This window comes from Odocoileus virginianus, chromosome 14, assembly GCF_023699985.2.
Source record: "Odocoileus virginianus isolate 20LAN1187 ecotype Illinois chromosome 14, Ovbor_1.2, whole genome shotgun sequence".
NCBI lineage: Eukaryota > Metazoa > Chordata > Mammalia > Artiodactyla > Cervidae > Odocoileus > Odocoileus virginianus.
The window spans coordinates 53,330,399-53,345,432 of record NC_069687.1 but is presented as its reverse complement, the minus strand read 5'-3'; the positions used below and the strand labels follow the sequence as shown (position 1 = coordinate 53,345,432).

Below are 15,034 nucleotides of genomic sequence, written 5' to 3'. Positions count from 1 at the left end.
ACCTCCAGACATTCTGATGTAATCAATCTGGGGTGCGAAATCCAGCTATCAGTATTTTCGAAAACTCCTCCAAGAAGTCTAACGTGCAGAAGAGTCTGATCCCCTGCTCAGCACCGTGGGGCTTCCGGAATCAAAAGCACACAGCGAGGTGTCCTGGGATCCTCTCAGCACTCATTCCTGCCAGTTAAAGGGGGAACACGAACACGCCTACAATTAATTATTCTTTCTTGAGCTAATAGCACTTGAGTGTTACTCTGGTGATTTCTTAGTCAATTTTCATGGGATATTTGGTCTTGAGAGCTGAAAGACCAGTGCATACTCTTGTAACTGCTCAGATTTTAGAGAGCTCTGAATGTTTATTTTAGAGCCAGTACAGGGGAAAGGCAAATGAGCAGCTGCAGCTGGAGGGAAATCTGAGTGTCTGGCTTTTCACCACGTGTACTCACAGCTACAAGGCCCTTTAGCATTAGCCCCGAGATGACAAAGACTCTGACTCCTCCACCTGCCTGGTTGTTTGGTTGCATCCCCTGGCATCTCCAGGAACTATGGGGCTATGTTTCTGGAAACTACTGGCAGAGTGTTTAAATAGCCTCATTAAAGTTACTCACACGCACAGTAAGCTGGCCTGAGACTTTGCTGCCCCAGGTCCCAGCTGTCCCACAGAGATGCCAAGTGAACGAGAACTGTCCACCACTGCCATCGCCTCTTGCTGGTGGCAGTGGTGCTGGAAACTGACTGTAACCTCGGGCTGGGGAAAGTGAAGCTCACCTCGCTTGTCTAGGTCAGAGACTGAAAAGTTAGAAAAAGACTGTTCACTATGTCTTATGTTTATTCGAAGAAACATCTGGAAGCAGAGTCAGTTGAGCTGTGCAACTCTAGCATTTACTGATTTGGCTTTCGGTTCACAGCCACAGGTTCCATCCCAAGGCCTGGGTGGGAAAGTGTTCCAGGAGCACGCTATACATAGAATACTATGGAAATTACAGAAAAGTGCCAGATTCCTTCTTCCTTGTGGTGGATTTGTTCTGGGGCCTCCCTGCTGCCCTGCCTGTGATGTGGATCCCTCAGATCTGTATAATACATCAGAACACCAACTGAAAGGAGCAGAGGACATGCAAATGGAGCAGATGCATGTCAGTTTATACGAGAAAAGAATCTGCCTGGTCTCAGGTCTGGTTATCCAGAAATTCCTTAGAGACAAATAACAAGATGACTGGGGAGTGGTACCTGGGGGTGGTGGATGGGATCACGGACTAGAAGGCAGGAGACCCGGCTTCTCAATGTACCTCTGTCACTCACAGGCTGTGTGGTCAAAGATAAGTCACTTCACCTCTCAGAACTTTAGTTTCCTTATGCATAAAACAGGGATAATATTTCCAGCTCACCAAGGTATCAAAAGGATGAAGTGACTTAATATGTGTGGCAGAACTTTGCATCCTGCACAGCAGCAGATATCCATACTGACAGGGCTTTGTTTATTCAGTGAAGGATGAGTGTACCTCTCAGGGGCCACTATAGCTCCACAAAATCAAGGAATGTTAGACAGTACCCACTTTAACTCTAAAGGCGGAGGCCCAAAGAACCCCTGCAATGTTAGGGAGGGGAACTGTCTTTATAAGACTACTTGGGAAGTCCCACTAGCTGTTCTTCCAATTGCTTGAAGGAGGGGAGGGATGGGTAGGGGGAAGGGCAAGAAAAGCGTGGATGATCTACTGAGGCTACCTTAAATCTTAAGTCTGGAAGGGACATGTTGTTGAGTAAAAGAAAATACCTGATGTAGGTTCCACACTCTTAAGCAGAGAAAACTGATCAGAGAATTACACCCTTTGCTGGGAATTCAGAAACAGCTGTCTAGAAACGGCCTTGACTCTTCCGTGCAAATTGACATTTGTCTGTATTTGTATACAGCATCCTTTTTCCAGTTAAATCCAAATAGCTACTAAATCATATAAATAATAAGAAATCAGGTTAAGAGAGTATTTCCCCCCCTTAGGATCTCATTTAGCTAAAGTAAAATATGTATGTCCTATATTTAGCTTTCATGTGGAACTCAGACTCTGCTAGATATCTGACAGGCTATTTGTCTTGATCTTGATCCTAATAAGATCAATGGCTCCTGTTTGATACAAAAGAGTAATGGTGTGAGCTAGATGATAATGTAAATAATTGTCTTAGCAAAAGAGAGCATCTTTCAAGCAGTTTGACTTGAAATACACATACAATACATACACATACAAATATTATAATTTCTTTCCTTAGGTTGAATTCCAAAAATGTTTAACATATTCCTAAGGGTAATTAAATATGTCTGACCTTCATTAACTAACAATTCAAGGCCAAAATATACATCTCTGTTTTTCCTACATTTGCTAGGGTTATTTTGGGTTTCATTTTGTTTAATGAGGTGACAGGTATTAGTGAGTTTTAATACTCCACACAGAAAGCAACAAAGAAATTAAGAAGGTGATACAATTACTAGCACAAATACAAAATGGTCACACATCCTGGCATCTCTCTAATTGTTCCTATCCAACCTTCTGTAAATATTCTGAGCAAGCAAGCAGGTGATAATTAACAGAGGTAGCCACTAATGGCTGACGGCCACTTTCACTCAGCAGACTTTTCTGTTAGTCAACATTTAAAAATTGTGATAGTTCACCCACAAACATGAATTCATGGATTCTCTTTTTAAAAAGCCACAAATATGGCACATTTGGTCCACCTTTCTGCATGGGAATCAGTAATCAGCGGAGCCCGGTGGCAGTCTGCCTTAGACCCACAGGTGTGGACGCTCTGGCAGCCCCCTCCCCTTCCCCCACCACTTCACTTTTTCACATCGCCTCTCTGGCCCCCTGATGGATCTGAGTTTGGAGACTTGATTTGCACACTGCCTCCAACCTCACAACTGCATGTTCCCTTTTCTTTTCCCTTTAGCTTCATTCCTTTATCCCTCAGCAGTGCCAGCTCCTTAATCAGCACAGTTCCCAAAGAACTAATTACTTCCTCCTTCTTCATTTTCTTTCCTCTTTTCCAGCTGAATCATTCTCCTTTCTTGCCTCTTTCCCCCTCACATCCCACAGAATTTCTTTCTCTGAAGTTGGAAATTGTCTTTATAACAGTGAAGCATGAAAAGCAAGACTTTCCCCAGATGAACTGGGATGACTTGTCTTTCGGAAAGATTACACCTAAACAGATATTTTAACTTGTTTCACATTTTCACATCAGATCCACGATGATGCCTGTACAATAACCTAATAGGAAAATTTCGAGAATCATTTAAAGCTACTCTGAACAGACTTGGTAGCTTAAAACATATTTCATCTTCAGAAAACAAAAAGATTGAATCCATGAATATAAAAACAGTTGAGAAGGCTTGTTTTCTGGAGGGAACATTTGCTGAGTGATTTTGCATTATGGTGCATGCTGTGGCCTAAAATAATCTGAGCAGTTTCCTCATTATTCAATGATGGTACAGTACGCAAACAGATGCAGCCATTTGAGCTCAAACTTCAGATAGTAAGAAAACAGGGTTTATGGCAAAAAATGTTCATGAAAGTCACCCAGCTTGGAAGATACAGCCATCTCCTCCAAACCCTGTCACCCTCCATGTAGTGGCTCTGAGGTGAGGGGTGGCTGAGTCCTGACTCCCGACCATGTGCTGACGGACAGGGACCACCTCAACTCACCCCTCTCACTGTGCACAGACAGAAGTCTCCTCGGATCTCCACGGTGATCTGCCCACAGCTACTCTTGGAGAATTACGAATTCTGGGGCTTTCAGCCCTCTGCTATGGTCAAGGCAACTGACCCAGTATAATGATGACCTTTATGTGTCAACTTGACTTGACCACAGGATGCCCAGGCATGTGGTGAAACCCTGTTTCTGGAAGAGATTAGCATTTGCATTGGCACAGGGTAGAGCAGGAGGCCCTTCCCAGTGTGGGTGGGCACCATTGAATCCCCAGAGGGTCCAAACAGAACAAAATGGTGCAAGAAGGTTGAATTCTCTCTCTCACTGTCTGAATGCTGAGCGAGGACATTAGTCCCCTCCTCCCTCAGACTAGGACTCACACCTTTGGTTCCCTTGCTTCTTGGGTCTTTGGACTCTGAGTGAATTAGACCAACACTTTCCTGGGTCTCCAGCTTGCAGATGGCAAATTGTGGGACTTCTCTGCCTCCATAATTGTGTGAGCCAATTTCTCATTTTATATTACCTCCCACCCCCCACCCCTACACCTGATTGTTTCTGTTTCTCTGAAGAATCCTAATATACCCCACCCGAGGGAGAGATCTGTCACTCACTTCTCAGTAGGGTGAGTGTTTCTCTGAGTGTTTCCACCATAAGCATATTTGTGCTCATCGATGCTACACATCCCCAAATCACAACCACGAAGATCCTGACCATTACCATTTGCCTCATCCAGTGCCTGTAGGAATGAATACTCACTTGTGGTCCTCAGATGGAAGGTCTTTTTCCTGTTTTTGAGCAGGACCCAAATGAGAACCATCACAAAACCAAAACAAATAGATTTTTATAAAAGTGCTAGTAAGAAAAAGAACAAGAGTTTTAAGATGTCTTATCCTTGACTCACTTCCCCAAAACTCACTTCTTACCACATCTTCTTACAGACATCAGTGGATTTTTTTCAAATACCCGCCCCCCACTCCTTGAACAGAAATAATGACTAAGCCCCCAAATGTTTGAAGTCTGTGACTAAAGAAACATGAATTATACATGATTATACACCAGAGGTAATTTTAGGAATTAATCTCTGTTTTCTACCTAAATTTTTCCTACATCAGAAATATTTTGGTGAGGATGAGGGGGAATCATTTATTCTTTAATTCTAAGACAAGCAGGAATTTTCATAGTAGTAGAATAATAGGAGTATGATATTGAAGATAAAAAAATCAGAAATTGTCTGTTTACTGATAATGAATATCTGAGAGAGGAAAAAACTATCAGTTTCACATAATTCCTGAGCTCAGGGAGTGGATGGCAAGAACAGAAATAAGAATTCCAAGCCACAGACTTGTTCAATCCAGGGTTGACACAAACCATCAATTTCTTAAAAAATGCAGTATCTGTAGAGTATACCAAAGTGAGATATGTCTACACACAAAAAGGGAGAAAACTTCCAAGCCAAATTGGAATGCTTCCCCAGTAAGGGAATAACAGGGCCTAAAACAGCACCTGGAGCTCTAAGAAGTTACCAGTCTGGTTGAAATCTGGACATCCCAGGAAGGGGCTGATTTAGATAATTACTGTGTATTCCAATGTTAAACTTCATTTGTGGGGAAAGCAGGAGTGCTTTTGGATCGATTGACAAGGGATTTGGGTATTTTAAGAAGTGATGTTCTGAGTCTGGGAATCTCTTCCCATTCTTGTCCCCTGTGAGTCCTTCCCATCTTTTTACCCAGCCTCTATGTTACTCTCCTGAATGTTCCCATGATCCATCACCCCATGGGAAGCTCGTTTTTGAGCCTCTCCTCAAAAGTGGTGAGTGGGTACCGCTCTTCACCCTTATCTGCAGTTCCCTTCCCACTCCTGTGCTCGCTGATGTGTTGGTGTGGAGCTGGGTGGCCAGTGTCACTGTGATATTAGTGTTCCCTCCTCCAATGTGCTCTGCTGAGAAGAAGCAGGTGGTTTCTTGAAATCCAGAATTCAGCCTGCCTTGACCTGGTCCAATATTTCTAGGACTTGAGTAGGGAAACAGACCAGAAAAGGGGTGCCCAAGGATGGAGCAATTTGAGGTAGACCCAGTATGGAGAGAGGAAGTCTGAAAAATTTGGAGCCTAGAGAGAAATGCTGAGGCCTCTAGAATGCAGAGCTGAGATCCATTCACATTCCACTGGCGGCTTTAGCAAGGCCATAATTTTGTTATTTTTTTCCTGCCTGCCTGTTTTCTTCTCTTACTAGCTGAGGAAACCTTAAAAACCCTCAAGTCAGCTGTGGGCTGGCTGAAGAGGTCCTTGTGCTGAAGTGAGTCCAGGGAAGCAGAGAGACTCTAAGTGGAAATAACATTTTGTAACAGTGGAAGGAAAGGAAGGCAGGCTCGGCCAATCCTGGGGCCACTCCGAGAAAGAAAGGGGCTGCCTGGGGAAACAAAACAGCCCCGTGTAGTGTCAAAATAAAGACTCAGGCACTAGAAAGACCTGTGTTCAAACCCCAACCCTGCCCAATATCTTGACCAAATACCTCAACTTGTTGAACTAAGTGTACTACCAAATGGAAATTCTAAAACTATTTAGCATTATGGGTGCTCTGGAGAGCTTCCAGGTGAGGTGTGGAAGCTCTAGGACAGGGGTCCCCCACTCCTGGGTTAGGAACCAGGCTGCACACAGGAGGTGAGTGGTGGGTGAGCAAGTGAAGCTTCATCTGTATTTACAGCTACTCCCCATCACTCGCATCACCCCTGAACTCTGCCTCCTTTCAGATCAGTGGCAGCATTAGGTTCTTACAGGAATTCAAACCCTACTGTGAACCGCGTATGCCAGGGGTCTAGGTTGTGAGCTCCTTATGAGAACCATCCAGATACTATCCCTGCTCCCCCGCCCCAACCAGGGTCCATGAAAAAATCACCTTCCACAAAACAGATCCCTGGTGCCAAAAATGTTGGGGACTGCTGGTTTAATCTCAAGAGTCAGCCTTGGAGTCTTATTGGCTATGAATGGGACCACGATCTTGGAACCATAAGGGCCAAGTCACTTGAGACACAAGAATCACCAGGATCACTGTTCTGACCTGCTTGAACTTGCGAAAGAATCCCTGCTCCTACCTAATTCACAGGAGGCTCTATGATTAGGCTGGTCTCTGCTACTCATAGGTACAAGCATTTCTTAGCCAAAATAGCTCACTTTAAGATATCGAAACATGTTTATTATCTATAGTGAAACAGATCACCAGCCCAGGTTGGATGCATGAGACAAGTGCTCGGGCCTGGTGCACTGGGAAGACCCAGAGGAATCAGGTGGAGAGGGAGGTGGGAGGGGGGATCGGGATGGGGAATACATGTAACTCCATGGCTGATTCATGTCAATGTATGACAAAACCCACTGCAATGTTGTAAAGTAATTAGCCTCCAACTAATAAAAATAAATGAAAAAAAAAGAAAAAAGATATTATCTCACTGGGTTCTAAGTAAATATTATTTCAGATGAACTCATTTAATCATGAAATAATATAGGCAAAGGGGTACAGCACGGTTCTCAGCACAGTGAGACTCCTATTTCTGTTTCTCCTTGGTTCGAGACACACAAATAGTGTCTTTTCAAGTTTACTCATGGCAGAAACCTCAAAGACACATGAAAGAGAAAGGACTTTACTCCTTGCATTCAAAGCTCTGTCCAGGTGACATCCTGCCCTTAATGAAGTTGTCTTTCCCGGCTACACCCACCCAAGCTGAGCTGACTGCCACCTCCTTAGTGCCTCTCCCGCTATGTACATATTTCTATTGTACCAATGATCCCACTGTTTTATAATGATTTGTTTACATGTCTGCTTGTTTACACAGATGCTAGGCAATAAGCTCCTTGAAGAGCAGAGAATGTGTTGTATTTCTCTTTTTACCTCCAGAGCCTTGCACAGTGGCCGGTCCATAGTAGGTATTCACAAGGAAGAAATGGAAGGACTAATGAGCCAAGGAGGAAATGGGCAGGAAGGAGGGGTAGATGCCAGGGGATCTCCTCCCTCTACTTTCTCCCCCTCCAGCACCCCTTTCTCCACTTCTCACATCCAAGCACCCCACCCTTCCTGTCTCCCTAGTCTTGCTAAAGTTCCCCTATCCTGGGCCTCAGGAAGCATCACTTTGGTTTACAGATTGGGAAATTTTTGTCTTCACTAGATAGCTAATATGGACAGAGATGTATGTAAGTCACAGCATGAAATTGGTAGCCAAGAAAGTCATATGATTTGTTCCTGGCCAACAGGATGTTCATGGAAGTTGTTATGTGAGACTTTTGACAAAGGTTGCTATTTATTTATTTATTTTTAATTATTTATTTATTTGGCTGTGCTGGGCATGTGGGATCTTTAGTTGCAGCATACAGAATCTTTTTTTTTTCCTTTAGTTTTGGCTAGTGGAATCTTTAGTTGTGGTTTGTGAACTCTTAGTTGCAGCAGTTGGGATCTAGCTCCTTGATCGGTGATTGAACCTGGGCCCCCTGCATAGGGAGTCTTAGCCACTGGATCACCAGGGAAGTCCCCTGAGAAAGCTCTTTTAAAAGAGACACAATTGTTTATGTCTTTGCCTTTTGCTTTCTGTCTTTCCTACTTGAAAGTATGTACAGAATTTCTGGAGCTGAAGCACCAATCTTGGAACTTTGAGGAAAAGGCCTGATTATAGAAATCTCAGGCATGATACCTTTAAATCATGAGCCAATGTGTGCTATACCCTATCATTGGGTTTATAATTATGCAAGATAATAAATCTATATCTATGAACGTCACTGAAATTCAGCCTATGTTACTTGCAGCTGAAGTCAATTCCAAACTGATCATCTAGTCTTCTTTCTTTCCCTCAGACATGCCAAGGTCAGTTCATTTTAGAACCTTTACACTTGTTATTCCTTCCGCCTGAAATGTTTTTCTCTTAGATCATCACATGACTTCTCAAAGTCAGATATCAAGTTAGAATGTCACCTTCTCAGATGTCACCACACTACATCCATCATTCTTTAATAGTATCATCCTATTTTATTTTTTCCACTGCTTTTATCCCTCTCTGAAATGCTCTCTCCTTTGCTGTGTCTTTTTGCCTTTGCCCATTCAGGCTGCTATAACAAAATGCCACAGACTGGGTGGCTTAGAAGCAAAGAAAGAAAGTGAAGTCGCTCAATCGTGTCCGACTCTTTTCGACCCCATGGACTATAGCCTACCAGGCTCCTCTGTCCATGGGATTTTCCAGGCAAGAGTACTGGAGTGGGTTGCCATTTCACAGAAATGTATTTCTCACCGTTTTGGAGATGGGAAATATGAGATCAAGGCACAAAACGGTCCTGTTTGGTGAGAGCCTTCTTCCTGGCTCATAGCCAGTGCCCTCTCTCTGGGTTCTTACTGGTGGAAGGGGTGAGGGATATTTCTGGAGCCTTTTTTTGTTAGCACACTAATCCCATACATGAGGGCTCATTCTATGGCTTCAGTATCTCCCGAGGACCCACCTACCAGTGTCATCACATTGGGCATTAGAATTTCAACATAGTAAATCTTGGGGGGACACAAATTTTAGACTATAGCTCTTCTTAATCATCTCTACCATGAATGCAGGGACCTTCTCTATTTTTTCAGAACTGCTGTGTTTCTGGCACCTAGAAAAGCACGTGGCATATGGATGCTCTATGAATAGGTCCCTAGAAAGGAAGATGACTTCCAGAGTTGGAAATGAATATGTTTCCTCACCAAAGATACTGTCACATGTGTTGAATAGGCTTATAGTTTAGGAAATTATGGGTTAAATACCATTTATGTCCTAACTGCTGTATATAACGCTGTTTACATGAGATAATGAGTTTTAAGTTCAGTCTCTCTTAATGAACTCACAATGTTGATCATAGATTATCTTGAAGCTTATATCCATATCCAGAAAACCCTGCCTCCTTACCTTTTATTCCTAATATAGCTCATCAGATTTTAGCTCCTTGATGGAATTTTTTTCTTTGATTTAAAATAAAGTTTAGAAGGTAGGATGAATTGAGACATATATACACGACCATGTGTAAAAGAGCTGGCGAGAAGCAGCTGTCTAGCACAGGGAACTCAGCTCAGAGCTCTGTGTTGACCTAAAATGCTGGGATGAGGGTGGGGGAGGCTCAAGAGTGGGAGGATATATGTTTACTTATAGCTGATCCCTGTCTTGTGCAGCAGAAACGAACACAATATTGTAAAGCAATGATCCTCCAATTAAGAATACATTTTTAAAAAGTTTAGATCTATTTTTTTTTAATCCCACTCCATTTCTGGTAGATTTTTAAAAATTGATTTCTTGAATGCCACTACTTATCCTCCTTGTAGGCCCTATCCTATTTCACATCCTGCTGTGTGCAAATTATACTCAAGCCCTTTCAAAGGCACCTTGCCTAACTTCCTGTCCTCCCAAGTGGTTTCTGAACCTTTAATCTTTTTCGTGGGTCCATTTAAAGGCAGAAAAAATATTCTTATTTACTTTGGGACCCTCCGATGCGCTCTGAATTTCTGTGCAAGGAGCATGGCAGACAATGAGACTGCAAGTAAGACCTTGACGTTTAGGAGAGTAAGTTATTTCTTTTAAAAGATGGAATGGGCTTTTTCATCTAGAAACCATAGAAGCAGACTTGATCGAATGGGGCCATCACGCTACACACCGTTAAGGACCAAAAAGCAGACTAGCGTGAGTAAGCAAAGTGTTTACAAGTTAAATGGTAAAAAGTTAAGTCCAGGAATTCAGACTGGGGACAGAGGTCATGTGTTGTTTCCCCACATTTGCTCTCTCTCTTTCCTTAGTGTTAAAGTCCTCCTTTTATGTAAGGTGGCAGGGATAAGAGAATATTTTTCCTTGTCTCCCTCACAGTGAGATGTGGCCACATGTTGCAGTTCTGGAGGAAGTTCTGTTTGGGTCTGCTTAAAAAGAGAGGACCCAGCTGGGAAGTACTCCAGTACTCTTGCCTGGAAAATCCCATGGACGGAGGAGCCTGGTAGGCTGCAGTCCACGGTGTCGCGAAGAGTCAGACATGACTGAGCGACTTCACTTTCACTTTTCACTTTTATGCATTGGAGAAGGAAATGGCAACCCACTCCAGTGTTCTTGGCTGGAGAATCCCAGGGATGGGGTCGCACAGAGTTGGACACAACTGAAGTGACTTAGCAGTAGCTGGGAAGTGGCCTTTCACCTTTAACCTTCCTTCTGGTCTGGAACTGGGACTCATGGCTGGTGCTCCTGTCGTCATCTCACATCATAAAGTGAAGCTGATGGAAGCCATAAACAACGGGCAGCAGAAATGCTCGCTTGTAAGCCCTCATACCAGTTCTAAACTGGCCCTTCTAGGGCTTCTTTTCTGCGACAGAGTAAACCCTGGTGTCTTTAAGCCACTGCTACTTTGAATTTTTGTGTTCAGTGTAGCCAAATGTAATCCACTTTTTACACAAATGCTCACACAGGGAGCTTTAAAAAATATCCCAATGCCTAGGCTGCCTCCCAGATCATCTAAATCAGAAACTCTAGGGATGGAATTCAAGCATCAGCAATTTTTTAAAGTTTCCCAGGTGACGATAGTGTGCAGACCAGGTTGAGAATCACCGCTTTAGGCTGACAGGCCTTATTTTCAGCATGTTCAAGAATCTCCTGGGGGGTGGGGGGCTGCTTGTTAAAAAAGCTGGATTTCCAGGCCTCATTCCTTAGGACTTGGTTCTGTCAGTCCGAGGGCACCCCACATGATTCTGAGACAGGTTAAGGCATGGATCCCATTTGAAGAAACACTGCTTTAGGCAATGGCACATCTTTGAAAGTTTTAAAGCAAAGAAGTGACAAGATCAGAGGAGAGTTTTAGCGGGATTAGTCTGGATCTAGTGAGAGACTGAAAAGGAGAGGTGAGAGGCTAATGGTGAGGAGACCAACTGGAATAGTTGATGGCCTGAGGGGACATGATTCTGAACTACGTGGGTGGCCACAGAAATGGGGCAAAAAGAGATACAGTAGATGTTGGAAAAGATAAAACACCACAGGACTTAGTAACTGACAGAATAAGACTGTGGGAGACTTTGAGATACTTATTTTTAGTAACTGAAGAATATGCTAGGGGTTTGATGCCTTCTGAGTTAGTCTGCATTTCCAAACCACTCCCCGCCCCCCCTCCAGCTTTGGCTCAAACTCAGTTAAATAGCTGTAAATTTTTAGCTTACTATTTATCTACACCTGCAAATGTTAAGTTGATTTTTGTTAACCTATTGTAACTAGAGTTTTCCATTGGATTGGAAATATTATTTGCTAAAGCAGCACTTCTTTTTAAAGGCTTAGACACATTATCCTAACAGGAATCTATTTCATAAATTTTAGTATTTATTTATAAGTATATATAATATGTGTATGAACAAGCAATATACATATGTGTATATATGTATACACAGGAAGTCACTCCGTCATGTTCGACTCTTTGAGACCCCATGGTCTGTAGCCTACCAGGCTCCTCCGTCCATGGGATTTTCCAGGCAAGAATACTGGAGTGGGTTGCCATTTCCTTCTCTAGGAGATCTTCCCAACCCAGGGATCGAACCCAGGTCTCCTGCATTGCAAAAAGACGCTTTGCCATCTGAGCCACCAGGGAAGTCATATATGTATATAGACAAGCAATTAAATGTTTTTCAGGAAGTTTTCACTTTTTTTTTTCTTTAAAGTCACGTCTTCTAGAGCAGAGGAAATAAAAGAACTGCCTGGTGGTTTAGTTACTGCTCCAGAGTTTGCTTTATATAAGTATCTTTTTGGATGAGACACATCTAAACTTTCAAAGGGCTGTTTAAAGAATTTTCTCAATAGAAAATGGTTTTTTAACTACTCAACGTAAAGTCACCAAATAGATGTTAGGATGATATTTGTCAAATAACCTGAAACATGATTACCTTCTGAGTAATTCTAAAATACACAGTGCCCACTAATTTCTTATAAGAATGAACATCTATGCCTCAGAAATTGATCTTAAGTGTGTTCTTCAAGTCTTCTCATTTAAAAAACCAACGTATTGGTTTTATGGTTTACAAATCAGAAAAAATAAAGTCAAATATAATAGAAATATAAAATGTAAGCTAATGTATTTGCTCATTTTTTCCCCGAAAGTGTGTATCAAGACACAGTTTTTTCCCTCTTATTAAATTTTAGTTGACTTTTAAATTGAAGTTTATGACACAATGTCTTTTAAGAATAGATTTAAAACTACCAAGTAAACTTAATGAACAAATAAGATGCACATTTCCTCATAAGCTTGGCACCAGGTATAAACATGAATTAAACACAGCCTTGCTCTCATGTACTTCACAGAATAAATAATAAAGTGATGAGGAGTTTTCCTAAAGTTTGTTTTAGATTTAACTTTCTCTCTAAGTTGAAACATCTATTAGAAAGCTTTAACAAGGTAAAAGTCATTAGGTCTGTTTAAAAATCAAAAGGCTAACCCTCAACAGGCAATGGAAGACATGTGTCTAGATTCCCTATCACACTTAGTTTGGTTAATAAGAACAACACTCGTCTTTAATTTGGTGTGAGTCGGTCCTTCGTCACTTGCTCCTGAGTACAGTGTCAGTACCACTGAGGACCACCACCTACTCCCAGCCACGCAGACCAGAGAAAGTGAGCATCCTATATGTGGACTGGCAGGTGCCTAATATTCGATGTATTAATTACTACTTTCCCCTAATATTCTTTCCTGCCGTTGATTTTGCTCCACCTTCAGACAGTAGTAATTAAATTGGTTAGAGCAAAGTGTTAGCCATACTGGGAATTCTTTGTGAACACATACCTCCATTTTATACTAATATCATTCTATTTCATGGTCACAAATCCCACCCCAATATGAGCTGCAGTCTTGCAAATGATAAAACACTGGGTGCTGGGAAGTGCAAAAGTGTTGAGAAAGCATGCAGATTGTTGTTGTTGTTCAGTCACTAAGTTGGATCCGACTCTTTGTGACCCCATGGACTGCAGCACACCAGGTTCCTCTGTCCTCTACGATCTTTGCAGATAGTGTTGGGCAAAACTCCATCCCCACCAGGCAAAACAACCCAAAGTATGTATTCTACTGCAGATGGGGGAAGGAAATTTGCGGTGGATTGAATTACCCTTCTGAGTCCGCACCCTCCTCCCAAATTCACACGTTGAAATCCTGTCACCCAGGATCTCAGAATGTGACCTTATTTGGAAATACGTTGGTGCAGGTACAATTAGTAAAGTTAGCATGAGGCCATACTAGTACAGTAGAGTGGGCCCCAAATCCAGTGTTACTGATGTCTTATAAACAGGAAAATCTGGACACACGTACATACACACAGAGAAGATCGTGTGGAGTTGAAGGTAGGGATACTTCAATAAGCCAAGAAACACCAAAGATTGCCAGCAAACCACTAGAAGCTAGACAAAGAAACAGTCTTCACAGGACAGTAGCCTTGCCTTGATTTCGGGCCTCCAGTCCTGTGAGAAAAGAACTTTCCATAGTTCAAGCTACTCAGGTTGTGGTACTTTGTTACTAGAGTCCTAGAAAACTAACACTGAACTGTCATTATCTTAGATGGATAGCATATTCTTTTGGTGCAGATATAACTCACCTTTCACTATCTGACCAGTGAGAGTTAAAAATTTAAAACCCAAACATCTGTAATAAGAAAACATAAAGGACAGTGTGGGTGATCTGGCACGCCTGCCGACGAGGCTTCTTTTACTACACCCCAGGCCGCCTCTATAATGTGGATCAAAGAAAGCTGAGTGAGCTGCCTCCATAGTCACCAAACACCTCTTCCGCTTTCTCACCAAACACTCCTTCCGCTCTCCTTCACCCCACGTAATGGCTGCGCCCTCAGGCAAAGTGCTGAAAGGAAGCACCCTGACTAAGCTGCAGTTCTGTATTCTCCCTCTCCCATTTCAGTATCCTAGCAAACAAGACAGGAAATGGACACACACAGAGAGACTGGAAAAATAGAGCAGGAAAGTCAAACAAGAATCAAACACAACTAAAATAGACCAAAAAAAGAAGAAGAAAAGACATGAGGAGAGATACAAGGAGAAAAACAGGCCTGGCTGGTCAGGAAAATAACTGCTGAAGGGAAAAACCTGAAATCTGTGGATATGGACCCCTAGGATATTCATTATATTGTTCCCAGAAGCCATTAGGAGATTAAGATTCTCCTTGTGATCACAGTGTGTTCGCATCCTAACAAATTATTTCTCGAATTCAATCATCAAACTTCTGGCATGTGCTTTTTTTTTTTTTTAATAGCTCAGTTCTGTAAAGAAAATCTATGTGATTCTACATGAATTAACATAGAACACTAGAATGATAAAGCCAGACGACTCAGAAATCAT

General features: G+C 42.4%; 1 protein-coding gene across 3 annotated transcripts in view; it reads right to left on the bottom strand.

The window, feature by feature from the left end:
• RGS7BP (regulator of G protein signaling 7 binding protein) overlaps positions 1-15,034 on the bottom strand; it is a 105,047-nt gene that overhangs the window by 82,819 nt on the left and 7,194 nt on the right. The gene's annotated exons all lie outside the window — the stretch shown is intronic.